Source organism: Amblyomma maculatum, chromosome 7, assembly GCF_055883805.1.
Source record: "Amblyomma maculatum isolate TAMU_Amacu chromosome 7, ASM5588380v1, whole genome shotgun sequence".
Taxonomy (NCBI): domain Eukaryota; kingdom Metazoa; phylum Arthropoda; class Arachnida; order Ixodida; family Ixodidae; genus Amblyomma; species Amblyomma maculatum.
This window is the reverse complement of record NC_139350.1, coordinates 45,751,429-45,772,579: the sequence shown is the minus strand read 5'-3', so window position 1 is coordinate 45,772,579 and position 21,151 is coordinate 45,751,429.

Here is a 21,151-nt window from a genome sequence, read left to right as displayed (position 1 = left end):
AAATAGAATAATATGGATCCTTACCTCCCGCGTTCTTCCTACCGCCGAGGCAGCTTTTGATAACGGGTTTAAGTTCTAAGCGTCAAGACGCAATACATTTCGAAGTCGAAAGTGAAACTTTGATATCGTGTTGCTACCGACACTCATATACGACAATCGGGTCAGCGCTAGCAACCTTGCGCGATGTTCGAAGGCCTTTGAGTTGACTTTCAATGGCCATTGAAAATGCCCGTGCGGCAGCTTTCGAAGGCCTTCGAGTCGATAGACAGTCTTTTCGAGGGCCTTCGAAATGCCGGTGTGACAGCAGTATTAGACACGGGATAAGCAAAATACACCCTCAAGCCTTATTTTTATAGCTAAAAGTAAGCATGTGACATTGAATGTCCCTTTTTGTAGGACCAGCAAGCTAGAATACGGGAGAAATTAAGGCACTCTTCACTAGAACATTCAGCCTTGTCGTCGTTAACAGCAAACATTAAAAGCATATCTCTGGACCGCAGTAGCTGGCAGGTGACCTGGCACTGGTTGGTCGGCGGGTTGTGTGACGTCACGTGACCACAACACTGAGTTAGCAAGAGCTGCGAACAGCTCATTTGGGAAGGTGAAATAAGGGAATCAACCTACAATGTTGACCCTGGAATCTTGAATAAGAACTGCTGACCCTACACAATGAAGGCTTGTTTGTAGGAATTGGTTAAAATGGGCTTTATATCTGTGTCTGATGGTGGCAATAGCAGATGCACAAAAGCGATTAGTGAATTAGGCGAAGAGTAAAGCGCATGTACATGAAAAACAATCTGCAAGGGGAGGGAACAGATGAGAGCCATTAACACTGGAGAGCAGTTCAGCACTTCTGGAGCCGATTACTGCTGGAATTACATGGCGGAGAGCTGCATTGGCATGCTTAGCTATGGCTTCAACAGCGCGTGGCTACGGTACATATGCGGCTGTAGTAACTGATTAAGTAAAATGAATACGAGAAAGCTCAATGTATAAGAAAAGGTCAACACTGTAGTTGATTTTCCCTCTGGATCATATGCTAATGAAGATGGTTTTAGGATGCTTGACGTCTTGCAGGTTCGACATTGCTCAATCACATCACTCGAGGATACTTCCGGAAAAGTTGACTATTTATTAAAAATAATAAAACAAGCAGAAAGATACCAACAAGGAGAAACATATTTACAATTGACTGACTCGTAGTTTAACCTGACGAAACCAGCCCTTTGTTCCACCGAAACAACTTCTTTTAAACCCTATGTCCCCGCCCTCTGTGGGAACAGCAACCAATAGAGAAAATTTACAGTCACCCAATAAATCATTAGGGAAAGGGAAACATTACCAAAGTAGAACACTGCCAATGAAAGATAAGGAAAAGAAGGCACGACATCTCCAATAACACTGTACAAGCGTATACACTTTCCACTATCGACATATTAGAGGATTCTGCCCTACTCCCAGTAACTTGGCGATCACTCGCTTCCCCACGGGTGCATCTTATCCCAGCCTCAGAGTTAATCCTTAAACATCATTTCGCGGAAAGGCAACGTCCGAGGCCCATCTACTGAGACGTCGTCGGCCTCAACCAAACGGGTACAATCTGTACAAGGACGAAGAATGAGGGGTCATTCTTCATGCCCGCTACCACCATGGTCACACTCTCATTGAGAGCGTTTTCCAAAACGGGGCTGCAGACACAGGACAATAGCGACGCGACAAGGGTTAAAATTCCCCGTCGCCGCTTTCACGGATCAGCTTATCGGGGAAGAAAGGGGTTCTGCGCGTCATCTACGCTACAAGAGTTTCTCCCCTTGACCCCTCTCGTATTCTCAGTATCCCACCCGCTCTCAAGCTGCGCGCACCTTTCTCGGTAGAGACACTGACTCTGCCCCCCTTTTCCGCTAATTATTCGGAGTGCAAGAAAAACACGGAATTTTTGTTTTTTGGGAGCACAGTCTCGGCAAACAAGCCACACGTCGGAACTTCAGTCCTCCCAACCAATGACACATGGACACTTGCTGTCAATGTGACATTAAAGTTCAGCCGCGATGTTCAAAACCATCAAAACTACCGGCAAGCACGCGTCTTCTCGACTGTTCAATCAGTTCACAAACACGCACACATGAGCACACATTGCTGTCAGTTCAATCCACACATAAGGTTAGAAACCAATTTGCACATTCCACAATCCACCATGTTAGTTCTAGATGCCAAAACTGGCCAATTGGGTCTCAACCTCCTGCGCCCTTGAAATGGCTCTCGCAGGGTTGTTGATCGAGTATCAACTACACAAGGTGTCTAGTATTGTCGTCTATATACACTTAATACTATGGGTTACTCATCTTTGCAGTCACTTGAGGAGCAAAACATAATGTTTTGATTACAGCTCTTCCTCGCCATCTAGGCGATACAGTGCATCGGCACATTTGTTCAGATAACCCTGATGTGCACAATCTCCAAGTCATATTTTTGCAAACCGAGTGACCAGCGCATCAAGCGCGCACTAGTGGACGCTGAGCGGGTCAGATAGGTAAGTGGGTTGTGATCAGTTGCAACCCTCACTTTTACCCTGAATAGCCATGTATCCAGTTTCCCCAGGGCCCACACGATTGCAAAAGCTTCCCTTTTAACTACGGACCATTTCGTTTGAGCTGCTGTCAGCTTCTTACTCAAGAATGCAATAGGCCTCTGCTCTCCATTAACTGATTGGGACAGGCATGCCCCTATCGCAATTTCACATGCGTCTGTAGTGAGCAGGAATTCTCGATTATGATCAGGTGCGACCAGCTCGGGTAATGATGCCAGTATCACCTTTACCTTACAAAACGCTTCCTACGCTTGCTCATTCCAGGGAGTAATTAATGTTCGAGACCCGTTTAGTAAGATCCGTGAGTGGACGGACCACCTTTGAGTACTCTGGCACATATTCTTGGTAATAGGTGCAGAGACCGAGTACGCTGCGAAGTTCTTTGTTTTGGGTGCTCTCAGTCTTGTGATCGCACTCAGCCTGTCTGGATCAGGAGAATAAGGACCGTGCCCAACAATGTCGCCTAAGCATTTGACCTTTGCTTGTGCAAACTTGCATTTTGATGCATTTGCTGTTAATCCAATACCTTTTAGCATCTAGAGCACAGCCCGAAGATGTCTCATGTGGTCCTCCCACGTCGCCGAAAAAATTGCGACATCATCGATGTGCGCCATTGCATATGAAGTGTACTGCTGCATAGCCTCATTCATGGTTCTCTGAAAGATCGTTGCCGAGTTTCGCAACTCATACGGCATTACTTTCCAAGCATAAAGACCTTGTGGTGTGGCCAACGGGGTAAGCCGCTGTTATTGTTCATCTAATGCAATCTGCCAGTACCCGGCAGTCATATCTAAAACCGATATGTACTTGGCACCTGCGACTTCTTAAATCATCTCCGTCATGTGTGCCATTGGAAAGCTGTAGGGTTCTGTGATCGCATTCAGCTTGCCAAATTCTATGCACATTCGCACTGAACCGTCCTTTTTGGCTACGCATACAATTGGGTGGGCATATGCGCTGTCTACTGGAGCCACGAAATCCCATTCTACAAGCTGTTCTACCTGACGCTATATCTCTTTCTTAAACGCAGAAGGTACATTGTAAAGGTGGACCTTTTCTTGTTTGGCATTGGGAATCAGGGCTATCTTGTGCGGGCCAATTGTACATCAACCTGAGTGGTCGGAAAAAACCTCGGAGGCCGCATGCAAAACCCCGTAGAGCTCCGTTCCTTGTTTGTCTGTCAAACTTTTTCTTGGTATCTCAAACTCTGGCGGCCGGTTCTCAATTCCGACACGTGGCGTCTCCTGCACCTCACCAATCTCGTCGTCTGAATCGAACACTACACCCATGTTCTGGGTTCATGCAACATACGGCCGCAGTCTATTTGCGTGTACCCATATGCTTCCTTCATTTTCTCTCAGTTATGTAGCTATCGTCTCTCTTTTTATATTTTGCCACGGCCGGTCCCCTCTACTTAGGTTTTAATTTACCGACTAGCCCACTCTCAAGAATGATAACTTTATCTCCAGGTTTGAACTCCTTCGGTCTCGGTCTCAGGTTATATTCGGCCGCCTGAGTTCTCTGAATCGCTTCCGCTCGTTCATTGACTCTTCGCTGCCTCATCCATTCGTTCCCTGAGCTCGCTCAAATACTTAGCCACAGATTTGTTCAAACGCGTTGGTGGTGTCCATTCACATGTCCACGTTTTGTGCAGAATGTTAAGTGGTCCAAGCGCGGGTCACGGCCGAACATTAACTCAAAAGGTGACCTCCCAGTTACATAGTGGGGAACTTCTCTGTACGCCCACAGCATGCACGGAGCATGACGGTCCCACTCACGCTGGTGGTCGTTCACAACACGCCGAAGCATCGTTTTAAATGTGCCATTCCTCCGTTCTACGATCCCATTGCTCCGGGGGTGCTCAGTTGTGGAAAAACGCATTTCGACCCCAAGCCGTTCCATGAGTTCCTGAGTCAACTTTGAGACGAAGTTCGTCCCCTAATCGCAGCATATTAGCTCAGGTGATCCGTATCGAGTGAATACCTCTATTAGCACCTGATACGTAGCCTTGGCAGTGAGATTCTTTAGCGGCACCATTTCCGCCCATCTCGTGCACAAATCGACACCGCTTAACGCGTAGCGGAGCCCGCGTGCCAACACTGGCTCAAGTGGTCCTATACAGTCCACGTATGCTACCTCAAAAGATTTCTCCGGCCTGGACAACGGTGTAATGGGCACTCTATCTCTCACTGTTGCATGAGATAATAGCTGGCAAGTGTGACAGCCGCAACAGTACCTCTTGACATCAGCTATCATCGTCGGCCAAAAGAAGGCACTTCTAAGCCCCTGCTTAGTTTTCTTCTCGGAGAAATGACCACCGCTTGGTCTATCATGTGCTAATTCTAACACCTCTCCTCTTCGAGATTCGGATAGCACTAACTGGTTCTGCAGTTTCCCATCAATCTGCTCTTCATGAAAAAGTAGGCCCTCATGTACACTCATCCCGTGACTACTTCCCTCAGCCTGCCTCCATGCTTCTCTCAAAGGAACATCGTCTCACTTTTCCGCTTTGAAATCGGCAGTGCAGGATGCACCTTCCGAGACCACCTGTTCCTGGCCTATGGTGAAGGCAGTGGCAACTAGCGGCTCTGCATTATCATCTTGCTCAAACACTAATGTAGCCTTTGATTCACCTCTTAATTCGTGTTCGGTGTTTAATTCGAGTTCAAAAAGTCCTCTAGTGTGCCCCTTCTGCCCACTCTTTTTCGGCTTGTTCTAATATCCTATGCGTATCAGGTGTTAGCACCGCTCCTACATCTTCAGCTAGAGTTGCTGTGACTGCGCACAGCATCGGTACCTGCTGATGGACTGTTCCCCTTATCTATTATAGGGACATCGGCACATACATCAGATCCGCATTTACTATCTGGCCGAAAGCACCCTTCAGTTTTATTTTACTGGAGCATTCGCTCAAACAGGCTGCAGGAACGGTCTCTGCTCTCAGCACCGTTATTTCGGCCTCTGAATCCCCACATGCTCCCACACTGTTATCACCAATTTGCACGTTTATCCACATCGGAGAATCAGACGCAACAGGTTGAGTGCACGTTAAGCTTATTTCCGTCTCGGCGTCCAGTTTAGCGGGACTTAGCATTTCGGCTCGAGCTATCATCTTACTCTTATTCGCAGCTGTCGTACCTTGTCGTTTCTGCGCATTTGGGCACTGCGTGGAGATATACCGGAACTTTTTACATCTGTAACACTTAACTCCTGCGAGTCGGTTTTTTTCCTATCGCTAGGGGCCTGGAAGGGTGGCTGCCTTTCCCCCTTCTCCCCATCTTGTTCCACCTGCTTTGCGCCTTCGTGGCGTTCACATGTTTTGCCTACCCGACGGCTTTCCTCAAAAGTTTCAGCTAATCTGGAAATTTCATCCGCTGTCAGCCAGTGCTGGTCTTCGTTCTGAAGGAAATAGGTTCGGACCTTGTCAGATAAAACGTTTTTCAACCGATCTGCAATTACCAGGTGTCACGAAATCGGCGCACATTTTTTTTAAGCCGGCGCGGCGCGAGGCCCACGCGGCGCCGCATGGAACGTTCGAGAAAAACCTCGTTCCCCGCGTCAGAGAGGGCGTAGTGTTGTACGCGTCGCCATCGCCCTCTTTCTCATCACCCGGCGATGACGGTGACTCATCAGTCTGGAAAATGCCAGCTGTCTCCAAAACCTTCGGCGGGTCCTAGCCAATGACGACGCGCGGCTCGACGGGAGGAAATGGGAGCGCTTTAACTAGTGAAGCTAAGTGTGTGTGCGCGCTTGCCTTAGCGCGCCTTAACAGACAAAGCGGGACGCCCTATTTATTGAGGCCGCGCCGCTTGTGCAGTCAGTCAGTCAGTCAGTCAGTCAGTCAGTCAGTCAGTCAGTCAGTCAGTCAGTCAGTCAGTCAGTCAGTCAGTCAGTCAGTCAGTCAGTCAGTCAGTCAGTCAGTCAGTCAGTCAGTCAGTCAGTCAGTCAGTCAGTCAGTCAGTCAGTCAGTCAGTCAGTCAGTCAGTCAGTCAGTCAGTCAGTCAGTCAGTCAGTCAGTCAGTCAGTCAGTCAGTCAGTCAGTCAGTCAGTCAGTCAGTCAGTCAGTCAGTCAGTCAGTCAGTCAGTCAGTCAGTCAGTCAGTCAGTCAGTCAGTCAGTCAGTCAGTCAGTCAGTCAGTCAGTCAGTCAGTCAGTCAGTCAGTCAGTCAGTCAGTCAGTCAGTCAGTCAGTCAGTCAGTCAGTCAGTCAGTCAGTCAGTCAGTCAGTCAGTCAGTCAGTCAGTCAGTCAGTCAGTCAGTCAGTCAGTCAGTCAGTCAGTCAGTCAGTCAGTCAGTCAGTCAGTCAGTCAGTCAGTCAGTCAGTCAGTCAGTCAGTCAGTCAGTCAGTCAGTCAGTCAGTCAGTCAGTCAGTCAGTCAGTCAGTCAGTCAGTCAGCCAGTCAGCGATTGCGGCGTGTTCGCAAGTGCCTCAGCTGGACTCCCGGGGATCACCAGCTGCTGGCAAGCCCACGGACCTACGAGGGAGCGGCGCTCGTCTTGAATGGCGGCCACATCGTTACTCTCGAGGCGTCGGACTGCAACAGTGCCCGGTGAACAATTTGGTGTGCCGCAGTCTGCCGAAGCAGACTGCGGCTTGCTATATAATTCAGTGCCCACGGCCGCCATTTCAGTGTCAGTCATCGCAGCTACTATATAACATATAACAACTACACAACCATGGTGAATCCGGAGAAAACAGAAAGGTCTCCTACCTCCTCACTGGGATTCCTCTCCTCTGCCACGGCAATCTCGGCGTCCTGGGTGACGACATCAGGCTCCTCGCTGCTAGATGCGGACAGGTTGAGCCTTGGTTCTCACAGCAGCTCGCTGAAAAGAACCTCCCGATGATGCCGCCTTGTTCTTCCAGCAGCTCCCTGGCTTGAACTTTCTCGGTACGACGACTCAGTTCCTTCAACAGCGTGCTCACTTCAACTTCTTTTGGCTTGCTGGTCACCTGACGCCTCTCTTCAACCACAACACGAACGCCCTGATTCTTTCCGCAGCAAACGTACTAGAGCCCTCCACGACACGTCCGTTGTCTAGCTCCTTAAGCTCCTAACTGAATAGAGCCCTCTGCGTCCCTCTTATCTCGACCAGCAGTCACCGCAGAAGCTTCCCTCTGGATCTTATAGAGGGAAATATGTTGATGAAGATGATTTTAGGATGCTTGACATTTTGCAGGTTCGATGTTGGTCAATCACGTTACTCGAGGACATTTCCGGAAAGGTTAACTATTTATTAACAATTAATAAAACAAACAGAAAGATACAAGCAAGGAGAAACATATCTACAATTGACTGACTCGTAGTTTAACCTGACGAAACCAGCCCTTGGTTCCACCGAAATAACTTCTTTAAAACCCTATGTCCCCGCCCTCGGTGGGAACCGCAATGAATAGGGAAAATTTAAAGTCACCCAATAAATCATTAGGGAAAGGGAAACTTTACCAATCACGAATAGGGGAAAGTAGAACACTGCCAATGAAGGGTAAGGGAAAGAAGGCAAGATATCGCCAATAACTCTGTACAAGCATGTACACTTTCCTCTATCGACACATCAGAGGATTTTGCCCTTTTCCCAGAAACTTTATGATCACTCGCTTCCCCACGGGTACATCTTTTCCGAGCCTCAGAATTAATCCGTAAACACCGTTTCGCGGAAAGGCAACGTCCGAGGCCCATCTACTGAGATGTCGTCGGTCGCAACCAGAAGGGTACATCTGTACTCGGTCGAAGAATGTTGATCATTCTTAATTCCCGCTACCACCGCTGTCACGTACTCTCACTGAGAGTGCTTTCCAAAGCGGGGCTGCAGATAAAGGACAATACCGACGCGACACGGGTTAAAATGCTCCGTCGCCGCTCTCAGAGATCAACTTATCCGGGAAGAAAGGGGATCTGAGCGTCGTCTATGCTACAAGAGGTTGACCCCTTGACCCCTCCCGTATTCTCGGTATCCCGCCCGCTCTCAAGCTGCGCGGACGCTTTTCGGTAGAGACTCTGACTGTGCCCCCCATTCTCCGCTACTTATTCGGAGGGCAAGAAAAACACTGAATGTTTGCTTTTTCTGGGAGCACAGGCGCGGCAAACAAGCCCAGCGTCGGAACTTCACTACTGTTAAACTCCTGAGCCTATTGCTAGCACATGAAAGGAGGACAATGTTATGAATGACTGGAAGTGTGTTTTTCATATGACAACTCTTTTTGATGGACTTTTCGCTGCTCCAAGCACTAATTCACTCTAAAGAACAATTATTACCGGCAACTATACTGAACTAGGAATCATATTTCTAGCACTATATCCCTGCACCTTAAGAGACAGAATTTCATCGTATAGTTCTTTGTAACATTCGCTTATAGTGCGCTGCCAAACATTCATCCTGGTCTATAAAAAAGTTTCGCGCCTGTTTCCTTTTATAGATGTATCAATGTCATTCACAGGTTAATATATACATGAAGGCTTTTAGGAGTGCTCTTATATTGTTCTCTTCGCTTTATAGGAGAGGTGCATGAGCACGACTGCAATGTTCTCCATGATCGCTTGCAGCGAAATTTGAGTGATCTCCTCTTTTATTTATTATGCTTGGAACATTTTTAATGAAATGCGCGTTGAATTCTACTGCTTAATTTGCACCCCTCATAGCCGAATCCACTTTGGGGCATGAAACTCCATGTACAATACGTACCATACTTAAATATATACCGCTCGATCAGAGCTAGGTTTTATGTGAATATTTAATTCGTTCAGCATGTTCTTAATAACCTTCAAAAGAAAATATATTGATCTGAGAAATAACACTGCGCAACTTTGCCGGGATACAACGATGTTCACTCGCTTTCTGGAACTGGTTATGAAGTCACTCGTTGAAAGTCGTGAGAGTGAAAACACAGAAAAGCTACTTCAGAAAACCGGGCCTGTTTTGGCAATATCAGGCTGGAGTGACAGCTCAAGATAACTGTAGTTACCTTCGCAGCAGCTTTTGTGTCCTCTTCTGTATGAACACATAGGCACTGCAGGTGAATGGGTGGTCACAGCGCGGTTTTGCTGTCTTCGATTAAGGTTAAACTTCTTATGACTTGACAATATATAAAACAGACGTGCACAAGCTGCAGGTTTTTGCTATTGTGCTCTTCGTTGTGCGGCCAAAAAGCAGGCGCGACAGCTAAGAGTTGCAAACTACCTGGTCAAGCTGCAGTGCAGAAGTGCAACGCACGTTAGCCGCAAAGGAAATCCGTTTTTTATGTCGCAGTTTTGCAGGCGTCAAGGTCTGTTCATAATATGATGGCGCTGGTTGTTTCGCAGGCTTATCAACGGCATTTCAAGGCCGAACACCTATGTACAACATCTAAATACACGGACTGCGACGGACGGACCATCGCGGTTCAAATTAGGCTCACCCGAGGTACGCGTAATGCCATTCCAGTAGTCTTTCTCGACTGCCCACAATATATTTCGGATTCTCGCCAGTCCAGAGAAGACCCTGAAACAAAGCGAGCACGTGTAGAGAACGAACAGCGAATAGGCCTTAAGCTGTCAGCTTTGGCACACGAGAACAAGGAACGAGAAAACAAAGTTAGCAGCCTGCAAGACGTCAGTTCACAATTGCACAAGCTAGGAGAGAAGGTTTTGGACAGCGATACCTTGCGACAGCTGCATGATCTTTGCTCACGTCGGAGTGACACAAGGTGCTCCCGAGAGTTTTGTGTCAGTGACTGTGTCTTCGGATATGTCTGCTTGTGTGTTTTGGAGAGGTGTCGTCTTATATCTGGCAAGATCCAAGAATAGATCCACGATTTCCGCATGCTTTTTCAGCTCTTGGATAATGTTGCAGATCACTGCACTAAAGGAGCACCACAGATAGGCTGCACTGAAATCGGTGATCTCACTTCTTAATGAAATTTCAAGTGGAGATCTTCTGGAGGACGAGAAGGTAGGTGCTGTGGTGTTACTCAAAGAGCAGTGTCATCTCCTCATGAAGAGGAATAATGCTGTTCAGTACTCTGCGGAACTTTTGGTGTTGTGTAGCATTTTGCACACTATTTCACCGCATGGCTGCAAGTTTTTGAGGAGCAGCGGAAAGCTTATGTTGTCTTATACTGCAAAAATCAAGCTCTTCTTTGGTGCAGATGATGTCAGTCCTTTAAAAGAGCAAAATGAAGAGGGCTTTCTAAGGTGTATGGAAAGGAGGGCAAGTCTGCTGAAAGCTCAACAAAGAAATGGAACATTAATTGTATATTAAATACACTTACAGCAGTTCCTTGAATACAAGGGCGGCAGCATAACAGGGGCTTCTGCCAACTGTTCTGAACCAGCTAGAACAGCGCATGTATTTATGGTGCTGTCTCCACTATTACAGTTAAAAACTGTTGCACTCATCCTTCCTGTGTCAAAAATTACTGCAGAGAGCGAACAGAAATTACTCCAGAAGTAGTCTTGAGATTTGAAGAAGCCGACATTAATATGGTTTCAGTCATTACAGACAATAATTCTATTAACTGCAAAGTAACGACCATGTTCAGTGAAGCCTAGAAGACCGATATTGTTTACCCTCATCCAGCTAATCTGCAGCAGCCCCTCTTTCATACTGTTGACTCAGTGAATTTGCTGAAATGTATCAGAAACACTTGGCTAAACCAAACAAATGCTGCCAAATGTCTATGTTACCCATCTTTTCCCCCTGAAATCACAGAAAAGAAAATGGAGGGTGCTTCCCTCACATCACTCAGAAAACTTCATGAGGCTGGACAAACTAGTACTGCAAAAGTGGCTTTTGGGCTAACGTATAAAGCATTAAATCCCACAAATAATCAGAGGCAGAATGTGAAACTTGCTCTGCAAATATTTAACTCTTTTGTTTCATCAGATTTGAGGCTAAGAGGCGAAACTCTGCATCTGACACTTACTAATGGCACTGCAGATTTTATTGACTTAATCGTGCGATGGTGGAGCATCGTCGACGACTGAAAATGTAGGTGCGTGCATACAGGCGCTTTGACAAAGGAGACACACTCAGCTCTCCAGCTTTGTTGGTATTGTTTCGAAGAGCTCGGTTTTATGTATGTTCTCCTTGGAAAATATCAAACCAATCCCGTCGAAGTTCGGTTTGGAAAGTACCGGAAGCTGTGTGGGTCTGTTAGTTTCTTTCTTTGGAATCTACAGGCCGCCTTGTTCCGTGGCTTATTCAAGGATACCAATCGAAATACATGACCAGACCGACTAAGTTAGCGACGAATAATTTTATCTACACACATAGACGGGACTACAGTATGACGAGCAAGTAAGACAAAGACTAAACGCAAAATTGTCAAGAGTCACCAGTTCGTTGGGTAGGTAGGAAAGTCGGTGTAGACGCTCCGGTTGGTCAAGCTAAATAGGGTCGCTGACGAAGGGCCTCCACAGGCCTAGCGAAAGGCTAAGCCACCGCACGGGTTGGTGGCCCGTCTGGATAGTAAAAGCACGATCATACAAAAAAATACGAAATTTTCCAACCGCCCACACGAGTGCCAAACATTCCCGCTCTTTCGCGGAATAAAGTGTTTCTCTTTAAACAAGTTGTCTGCTCGCGTATGATATCGGGTGTAGGGTACCGTTGTGCTCTTGAATAAGAACTGCACCTAGGCCTGTGCCAGAAGCATCGGTGCGCAAAATAAATTCCTTCGCAAGATATGGTGTCCGAGCAACCGACCGTGTCGCGAGAGCTTGTTTTAGTGTTTCGAATGCCTTTCGCTCTCAGGGCTCCAACGCGCCTGGTTACCTTTGGTCCTGCGAGTCGGTTCAACTAACGGTTATGCCTTAGTGGCATAGTGGGGGATAAGGTCGCTATAATACCCTGCCAGCCCCAAGAAAGACCTAATCTGTTTCTTAGTTGTAGGTTTAGCAGTCTGTTTCAATTTTGCAATGATTGAATTGACAAGCCGAATCACACCCTCACCCAACGAATGTCCCAAGAATATGACGCGACTGGTACCCATCTCACATTTCTGTGGTTTGACGTAATCCCTGCCTTTTTGATGCGCCTAAACAGCTATCGTAGCGTGGTCATGTGTTCTGACCACGTTGAGGTAGCGACCAGGACATCATCTATGTAGTGAACCACGTTAGGCAGACCTGCTAGAAGGGTTCTCATAAGGCGGGTGAAAATCGCGGAGGCAGTTTTGATGCCGAAAGGCATGAATGCAAACTGATAGTGACCCGACGGGGTGAAAATGCTGTGACAGGCATAGATGTGTCACTTAGAGGCACTTGCCAATAACCTTTCGTGATATCTAGTTTAGAAAAGAATGTTTTGTTGTCCACCTCGGCAATGATCACATCCGTTCTCGGAATGGGCTCGCTATTATTTACCAAATGCTGTTAATACAACGAAAGTCAATGCACGCACGGTACGTTTTGTCCACTTTCTTAACTAATACGTGCGGCGAGCTGAAGGGGGAGTGCGAGCGTTCGATAACCCCGAGCTTCAACATGTCCGCAACCTCTCTCAACAACCTCTTGCATCGCAAATAACAGTGGATATTGCGGAGCGTTGATGATATCTCTCGTTGTCAACTCCAGATGACACGGAAATGAATTAGTATGGCCGGGCACTGCGGAAAATATATCGCAGTATTCTTCCAACAAAGTTTGTACTTCGACTGACTGTTCCTTATTCAAGCCGTCAGCTCGCTTGACGGCTCCGATTCCAGGACCAGGATCTGCATTGAATGTTGGCACAGTGGTTTCAGACTCGACTTCCTCGACGACTATGAAATATGAAGCTTGTAGGGCATTCACCGGCTGGCGCTCTTCGTAGCGTTTTAGCATGTTTATGTGGAACAACGCCTTTCCAGAGCCCACGTAAAGGCAGTAATCTACATCATTTTTCTTCCCAGTAACCACAAAATGTCCTTTCCAGTGCGTAATCAGCTTGTTATTGGATGTGGGTAGGAGAATAAGAGCTCGATCTTCGACCTTTAACTTTCTACATGATGTACGCCTACCATAGTACATCTTTTGTGACCTCTGGGCATACATCAAATTCTGCTGTGAAAGTTGCAGCGTTTCTTCTAAACGCTCCCTCAAATCTAGGACATAACTTTATGCGGTTCTGACAGTCATGTAGTTTCTCAGCCGTCCAGAGCTCTTTTAAAATAATAACTGGCCCTCGGACTTGACGGCCATATATTAGCTCAAATGGGGAAATGCCCAGGATAGCCTGTGGTGTCTCTTTGTACGCAAAATGTAGCGGAGCCAGGAAACGATCCCACAACTTCGTCTGTTCTTGGCACAACTTCCGTAGCATACTCTTCAAAGTGTCATTAAACAGTTCTACGAACCTATTGCCAATAGGATGGTACAGTGTTGAACTTAAGTGCTTGATAGCTGGCACATCGCTCACTTTCTGCATTAGAACAGACGTGAAGACGAGGCACGATCGCAAAGGACCTCCAGCGGGAATCCAATCCTGGAGAACATTTCCAGCAAACCTTCCGCCACAGTGGCTGAGTCGATGGCAGGTAGGGATACACCAGGGAACCTGGTGGCAAAATCCAGTAAGGTAAGAATGTATCGGTTGCCTCTAGATGAGGTGGGTGTTAATGGCCTGATAATGTCTACCGCCACCCTCTCAAACGGTGTGGAGATAATAGGCATGTCTCCTAATGGAGCATTGCTCCGCTTTACTTTCGGGACAGTCCTCTGACATGCATCGCATGACCTCACAAACCTTTTAATGTCAGCTTGCACCCCTGGCCAGTAAATGTCACCAAGCACTCTTGCAGTAGTTTTTCCGACACCCTGGTGGCCGGCAAGTGCACTCTCATGTGCCTGCACGAGAACACGAGGGCGCAGAACCTACGGAATGACCGCTTGTTCGATTGTTTTTGCAGGACAAACTTGATATATCCGGTACAAAATGCCGTCAACAAGATGGAAGGTGTAGGCAGTCTGCCCTTTTCTGGGATAGGTTTTATCCAATTTGCGACGACACACATCTAAACTGGCGTCATCAGCTTGCTTCTTGCGAAAAACCGGCCGAGATATTTGGAGCACGGTTTGAGTGGCGTCCAAATCAATCTCTGGCACTTTCGCCGCCAGAGCCCGGAAAGCAGCATTGGACCCATCACTGGCAGGTGTGCTTCTCTGGCCTGTCAAGACTGTTGGAACGCTGGCAAATGGGGCGCTTGCCCCAGGAACTTTGCCGATAATTACGTGATACAAAGGCGTCGGCAAGCACCTAGCAATAGTCTTGCCAGAGAAGTATGGCAGCTTGATGATGACCTCCGCATCAGGCGCTTCGATGTTAGAGCCATCCGCTAGACGTAAGGATGCTCGTTCACCAGTGTATGAAGCTTCAGGCACCAGAGCCTGACGCACCACAATAATATTAGATCCAGTATAGCGCAGCACCGACACTGCTTGTCAAAACATTTCTCCATGTTTCACCGGCATGCTGGTATTCATTGGAGTTGGACTAAGAGCTGAATTTTACCCTCGAACACCTAGACATGTTCTTCCCAGCTGACGACCAGGGCAGGAATGTGTCCAGATGTGTCCCGGTCACTTTAACTTCGGCGTCGACAGAACTGAGTGTCATGCCCTGATTTGAGACATAACGTGCAATATGGGGGCGTCGGTTTTGTGTGGCAATCCGCCAACCTATGTCCGATCTTTTCACAGATGAAGCATCGAATTCGAGTCTTTGGGTTTGGGGCTGCATCCTCTGGTTTCGCTAAATTCTGCTCAGCTCTAACTTTAAAAGCCGCGAGGTTATTCTGTCGCTGAGCCTCAAGAAAGTAATCGGTGGCCTATGCTATCTCGTCCACCGCTTTACAATCACGTTCTCGCAAGAAGAGAACTAATCGATTGTGGCAGCTGTTTGAAAACTGCTCAGCTACTGTAATGTCCCGAACCACTTCAAACCTGCGACCTTGTCCTCCATCTCAACCCAGCGGTCGAAAAAGCTTGACAGCCTCGTAGCGTACTGGGAAGCTGTCTCGTCATCTTGCGGCTTGCATCCACGAAACTTCTCTCTATAGCCCACAGCTGTGAAACGGTATCTCCGAAGTAACGCAAGTTTCGCTACCTCGTAATTCACTGAGTCTTCAGGAGAGAGTCGTCCAAAAACCCTGAGAGCTTCTCCGCCGAGGAGCAGGCTCAAAGCTGTGGTCCATTTCTCTTTCGGCCAGCCCTGGCCAATGGCGACGTGTTCAAAACGCTTCAAGTACGCGCCCAAATTGTCCCTTTCCTCATTAAACAGTAGAATCAATCCATGATGATCAATTGGGTACAGTACCGTGCTCAGCACTTCTGACACTAGGAACGTTTTCTCCCAATTCCTAAGTCGTACTCGTAGCTGAAAATTCTGGCTTTCTTGCTTCAAATTCCGGCTTTCTTGCTCCAAGCGTTGCTTCGCTCTTTCATGTTCTGCAGCTTTCGCTTCACGTTCTGCAGCTGTCTCTTCGCATTCTGCAGCTCTGTCTTCCCTTGCCTTTTGCAATTCTTTCTCAACCAATTCGCGCAACACAACTCCCTGCAAGTAAAAACGTTCCCCTACCGCAAGCAACTATGGTGCACTCAGTTTTCTCCGACCTCTAGTCGCGGGAAAATGCTGCTTGGCCGGCCTGATCCTACCGTGGACGCCATAATTGTGAGGTTCTTTCTTTGGAATCTACGGGCCGCTTTGGTCCGTGGCTTATTCAAGGATACCAATCAAAATACATGACGAGACCGACCAAGTTAGCGACGAATAATTTTATCTACACAATAGACGGGACGAGAGTATGACGAGGAAGTAAGACAAAGACTAAACACAAAGTTGTCAAGAGTCACCAGGTGGTTGGGTAAGTAGGAAAGTAGGTGTAGACGCTCCGGTTGGTCAAGCTTTGTAGGGTCGCTGACGTACGGCCTAGCGAAAGGCTAGGCCACCGGACGGGGCCCAGTGGAGGCACGAGGCTTCGGGGTGCCGTACCACGGCCGATGAGTCCGGTCTCCCCGACGTGCGTAGGTCCAGCCCGGCGGCGAACGCCCGTGCCGATGATGGACTGCCGTTAAAGCAGCGACAATGAGCTGCAGTGGTAGTACTCCCAGTTCCGGTCACCTGGGACAGCAGGAGGATCACGACAGGATGCGGCAGGCAGGCCCCAGGTCTGGATCCCCGGATGAGGCCTGGCAGAACACGCACCGCTCCAAGCTCCGTGGACACCCCATCGGCTCCGCTGCTCAACTGTTCTCCTCTCCTCGTGCTTCGCGCTCCTCGAGCCAACCTCCACGTTTCACTCGTCTTTTTTCTTTCTCCAAACGTGGTTTTCCTTCTTCGTCTTTTCTCAGTTTCTCTCCACTCAAACATATAATCTTCACACGGTTCAATTACAATGTTTCGATCACAAAGGTATTTGAAGTTCAGGCAAAGATCCGCTTATAGAACACTCTGATATTGCTAGATATTCCAGCAGCCACGGACACTTGCAATGAGCCATGTGCTGAAACGCTGATTCACAAATATAACATAAAGTTAAGATGCTGTGACCTAAAGAACCTCGGGAAGGCATGCCGGAATTGGTGTACATCACTGGCTTCTGTGCCTATGCTGCTTTGAAGCACCAGCCTTGGAATGACTGCTGTGATTTATTCACAATTTAGTGAAAAAAAAACGTGAATGCAGTAAGCATGTTTGATTCATAATATGAGCAGAGGCGGTTATAAATTTCAACAGTCTTGTGTGATTAATGGGGTGCTGTGCACTAAGATTGTACTGGAACGTATTACAGACAAAGAATATGAAAATATGTTTCTTGGAAGAGAGTAATCAAAGAGCGGCACTTCTAAGTGTGATGACGTATTTGCTCTGTGAGAGCGAAGACTGACACTTGTGCAACTGGTCACAGTCAAGAGTTAATGTTAGAGAACTTCCCTAATCCAGCAGTAAACACTGTGCTGAAGAATTACGCGCCCTTTAGAAACGACAAAATAAACAAAGAAAGAATATAGGGGAAAAAAAGTTCATTATCCTCAAGTGAAAATCATGTGCGCTGTTTTCACAAATGTGTATGCTACATTACATAAAGTATATGAACTGTGTGTTATGTTGTCTTGACTTTTCTGGAAATTTTGAGGTATTCAGCACTGTGAATTTCAAAAGATTTTTATTACGCTAGTGGGTTGATGTACGTCACACTTAATTGATGTGTGTATTGTGTTCGAATGCCATTCTGTTACAGTGAAAACCAATGCCAAATAAAATTGGTGATCTGAATAGTACAGCTGTATGTGACAGACGGAAAAAGAAAGATGTTTTTCCGACGCATCTTTTTTTCAGTTGCAAAATCTGTAGTGCATTTTGTTTTATGGGGGCCTTTGTCAGCTCTGCTCCAAATGCCGAAATTGACGTGGAAAGAATTCGTATTGGTCCCTTAAATCGAGCCAGTGATGAATTTATACTGAATGCAAATAAATTCTAGAAGTATACCTCAAACATTCTGCAGTATGGAATTGAACGGCATCATGCACCAACTCGCCCCCCAGGCCGTTATGCTGCAGTAATTTTATTAATTTCTTTAGACGGCATCTCAGGCGGAGGCTGACGGGCTGAACGGGCTGAGTGTGGGGACGTCACGGGAGGAGTGCCGAGGCTTTCTCCTAGTCTAGGTAGTTCTGACCCAGCGCACATTCTCTCTTAACTTGCGCTGCACAAAATGGACGCTCCTCCAGGTGCAGCTCCCCGTCAGTGTTCAGGCACTACCACACGTGGCTCAAGACAGACAGGATTGGTGAAAAAAAAAGGAATTCCACTTTCTTAGAGAGAGCGAGACACAGAATTCCAATGAGAAAAAAGGAGCAATTATCACTGAGAAGTGAGATCGAAGAAAAAAAAATGAAAGAAGAAAGCAAAAAAATTAGAAGGGTTCAACGCTGCTGAACCGAAAATGAAGCGAAAGCATTAGCTGCAAGTGACCGAACGTTCTTCTTCGACCACGGACACCAACACGGCACACGGCGACGAGGGGTTATATCTGGCGTAGTATTACTTATGTAATAATAAAATGAATAAAAGAGGCAAGCAAAGAAAGAAAGAAAAAAAGAGAAAAGTGAAACATTCTGGAGCCGCTCTCTATGGGTGATGCGCAGGTGCGATTTTATGAACCTAATGAGGAATTTTAAACTATAGGTGGATATGCGAGTTTTCAAGTATATATTTCAATGTCATATCAAACAGCATAAACCCAGTTTTGCTGAATTGTTGTGCGGTGCATCCCCTCGTGGGTATGTGCCATTATCCAAGGGAACAAAAAGAGAAAAACCCCATCGGCGACAGGGAATGAGAACACAATGCGACCGGGGTTCGCTAACGCTATCGTGTACCACTCTTAAACGCGGAGCTTAAGCATCCTGCCTTTTTTTTTCTCGAAGCGACAGCTTCACTAGGCCATCTACAGTCAATGACAAGAACGTGAAGGAGAAAGTAGAATCAAGGTAGACATGTGCTTGCTACGTGTACCACATGCGTCTCTGCGCCCACAATCAAGGACCCCGTGCATCGGGTTGCTTTCCAATGCAATAAGTAGTTCCTGTTGCTCTAGCGGAGATGCTTCGCCCAGCATCGCCTACGATAACAGAAAATGTTATACCGAGGCTCACAAATGAATTTCCCTGAAGGAATGGTAAGCCGTAGGGCTTTCTCTCGCTGTGTTGGGGTTTCACCCCTAAGACTAGTAGTATTGAAACAGACGAAGAAGAGGTGAGTCGTGATGCGGCGCAAGGCTATAAATTGGCTTACCCTGCCCCTGACTAGCAGTCGTCCTGTAGGGGCGGAGGACTATTGCAACATGACCGACACTGTGCACGAGGAGGCGGGGCAGTGCGGCAATGCGATTGCAGCGAAGGTAAGCAGTGCTTCCGACTCGAGAGTTTTTCGTGGCTCAGGGATCGCCTCTTCCAGCAGGTTTCGGTATGTTTTACGCTGGCCACTGCACCGCCCTTGACGGCATTTTCGAGAGTCTCATTTGAGATTACGGGCGTAAGTAACGGCTTTGGCTAGTAGGTGCTGATCTCAGCTGCTAATTTTTAATATTTATGTGTACGTGTGAGAGCTGCGAGTCATAGTGCCTCGCGAATGTTTGACCTCCCCATTCGCACTGACCACCGCTTTAATTAACCCAACCATAACACGGCTAACATATAAAACTTCAGTCTATGGTATTGCAGATGTGGTGGCGGCACATTCCGGCCGTTGGAGCTTTTTGCCTCGCCCTCTTACTTTATGCACGTCGGAATCGGAACTTGGGTGTAGGTGGCATTCACAGAGGCTTTTGCTGAATACTTAACCTGTACTGTGATCCTGAAAAACAACGGGATTCATGCAGGGATTGTGTGTTGTTAAGCTTCGCCAAAGTTTCCCCGAGTGTTGAGTGACGTATAAGCCTGCACTGCTCCTACGGCATTCTGTGAAAAAATGAAAAGGCACGGGATGTTTTTTCTCGATTATGAAGTTATGTTGTTTTCGCACACAGCTCGCGCCCTGGAGCCCGAAGTGTATTTTATGCTTGTCGACGCGGTTAGATGTGAAAGCGCTCTAATTACTGACATGTCTACACATTTGCAGATCTTGGAGGTCGTCTGACGAGCAAGGCATCACTCCATGTTGCTTTTTCCGAGGTAATTGGGGTTTCCAGCTCGAGCATATCAATGTCTGTAACGACGAAGCATAGGGTGCGTGCCCTTTTTAATTATGGGAAAACATTTCCTGCCTTATTAGTAGCCTACGTCACATTTAATTCAACTTAAATGATTAGTGGCGTGTACAGTGTCTGCCGGCAGAGCACGTCATCTGAAGGTGTTATCACAAACACTCAATCATAGTGAATCGAATTGGCTTAGGGAGATAATGTAGAGGGTTCGAGTCGCATAGAACGTCGTGAGTCAATTCAAAAGAACGTAGTGGGTTCTTCCGATTCCGCAGCATTAAGAGAAATGCTTTCATATTAATGCACATAAGTCGTCGTACCCCACTGTTTTTTTTTTCCTTTTAGTAGACTACTCCGCTAATAGTTGGTTCACAGGAAAGGAAAGGCGCAGTGTACCACGCTCTAACGGAAGGGAGGAAGGTAGGAGTGAAAGCAGGGAGGAAGGTGTGCTATAGTGGGAGCGTTACGCAGTAATATCGACCGCCTAGGGATCAATAAAGTGCACTGACATCGCACAGCACACCGACGCTTCTCCATTTCACCTCCATTGAAACGCAGCTTCCGGGCATCAGCATTTAAATGAAAGCTGACCGCTTGCAAAGGCAGTTTAGAAAACTCACAGAGCGAATAGGAGTTGGCCAGTTTCAGTACACTATCCTATATACCACGGGGTTACTGCTTCTTTCAATAACAAGATATCTTTAAAAGGTAGACAAGAATATCCAGTATAGAACGCAGGTCTCGCCATTGCAACAGAATTCACAAGTGGAATGTAGTAGTAAGTGATATCGGATACTGTGCAAGCTGCATTAGAACCCTTTAAACGCAACTCAGTTCCACCAGGGAAATAGTTCCATTTTGTCTGAAACATTTTCTCTTTAGGAGGCATATGTTCATGCTCGTTTGTA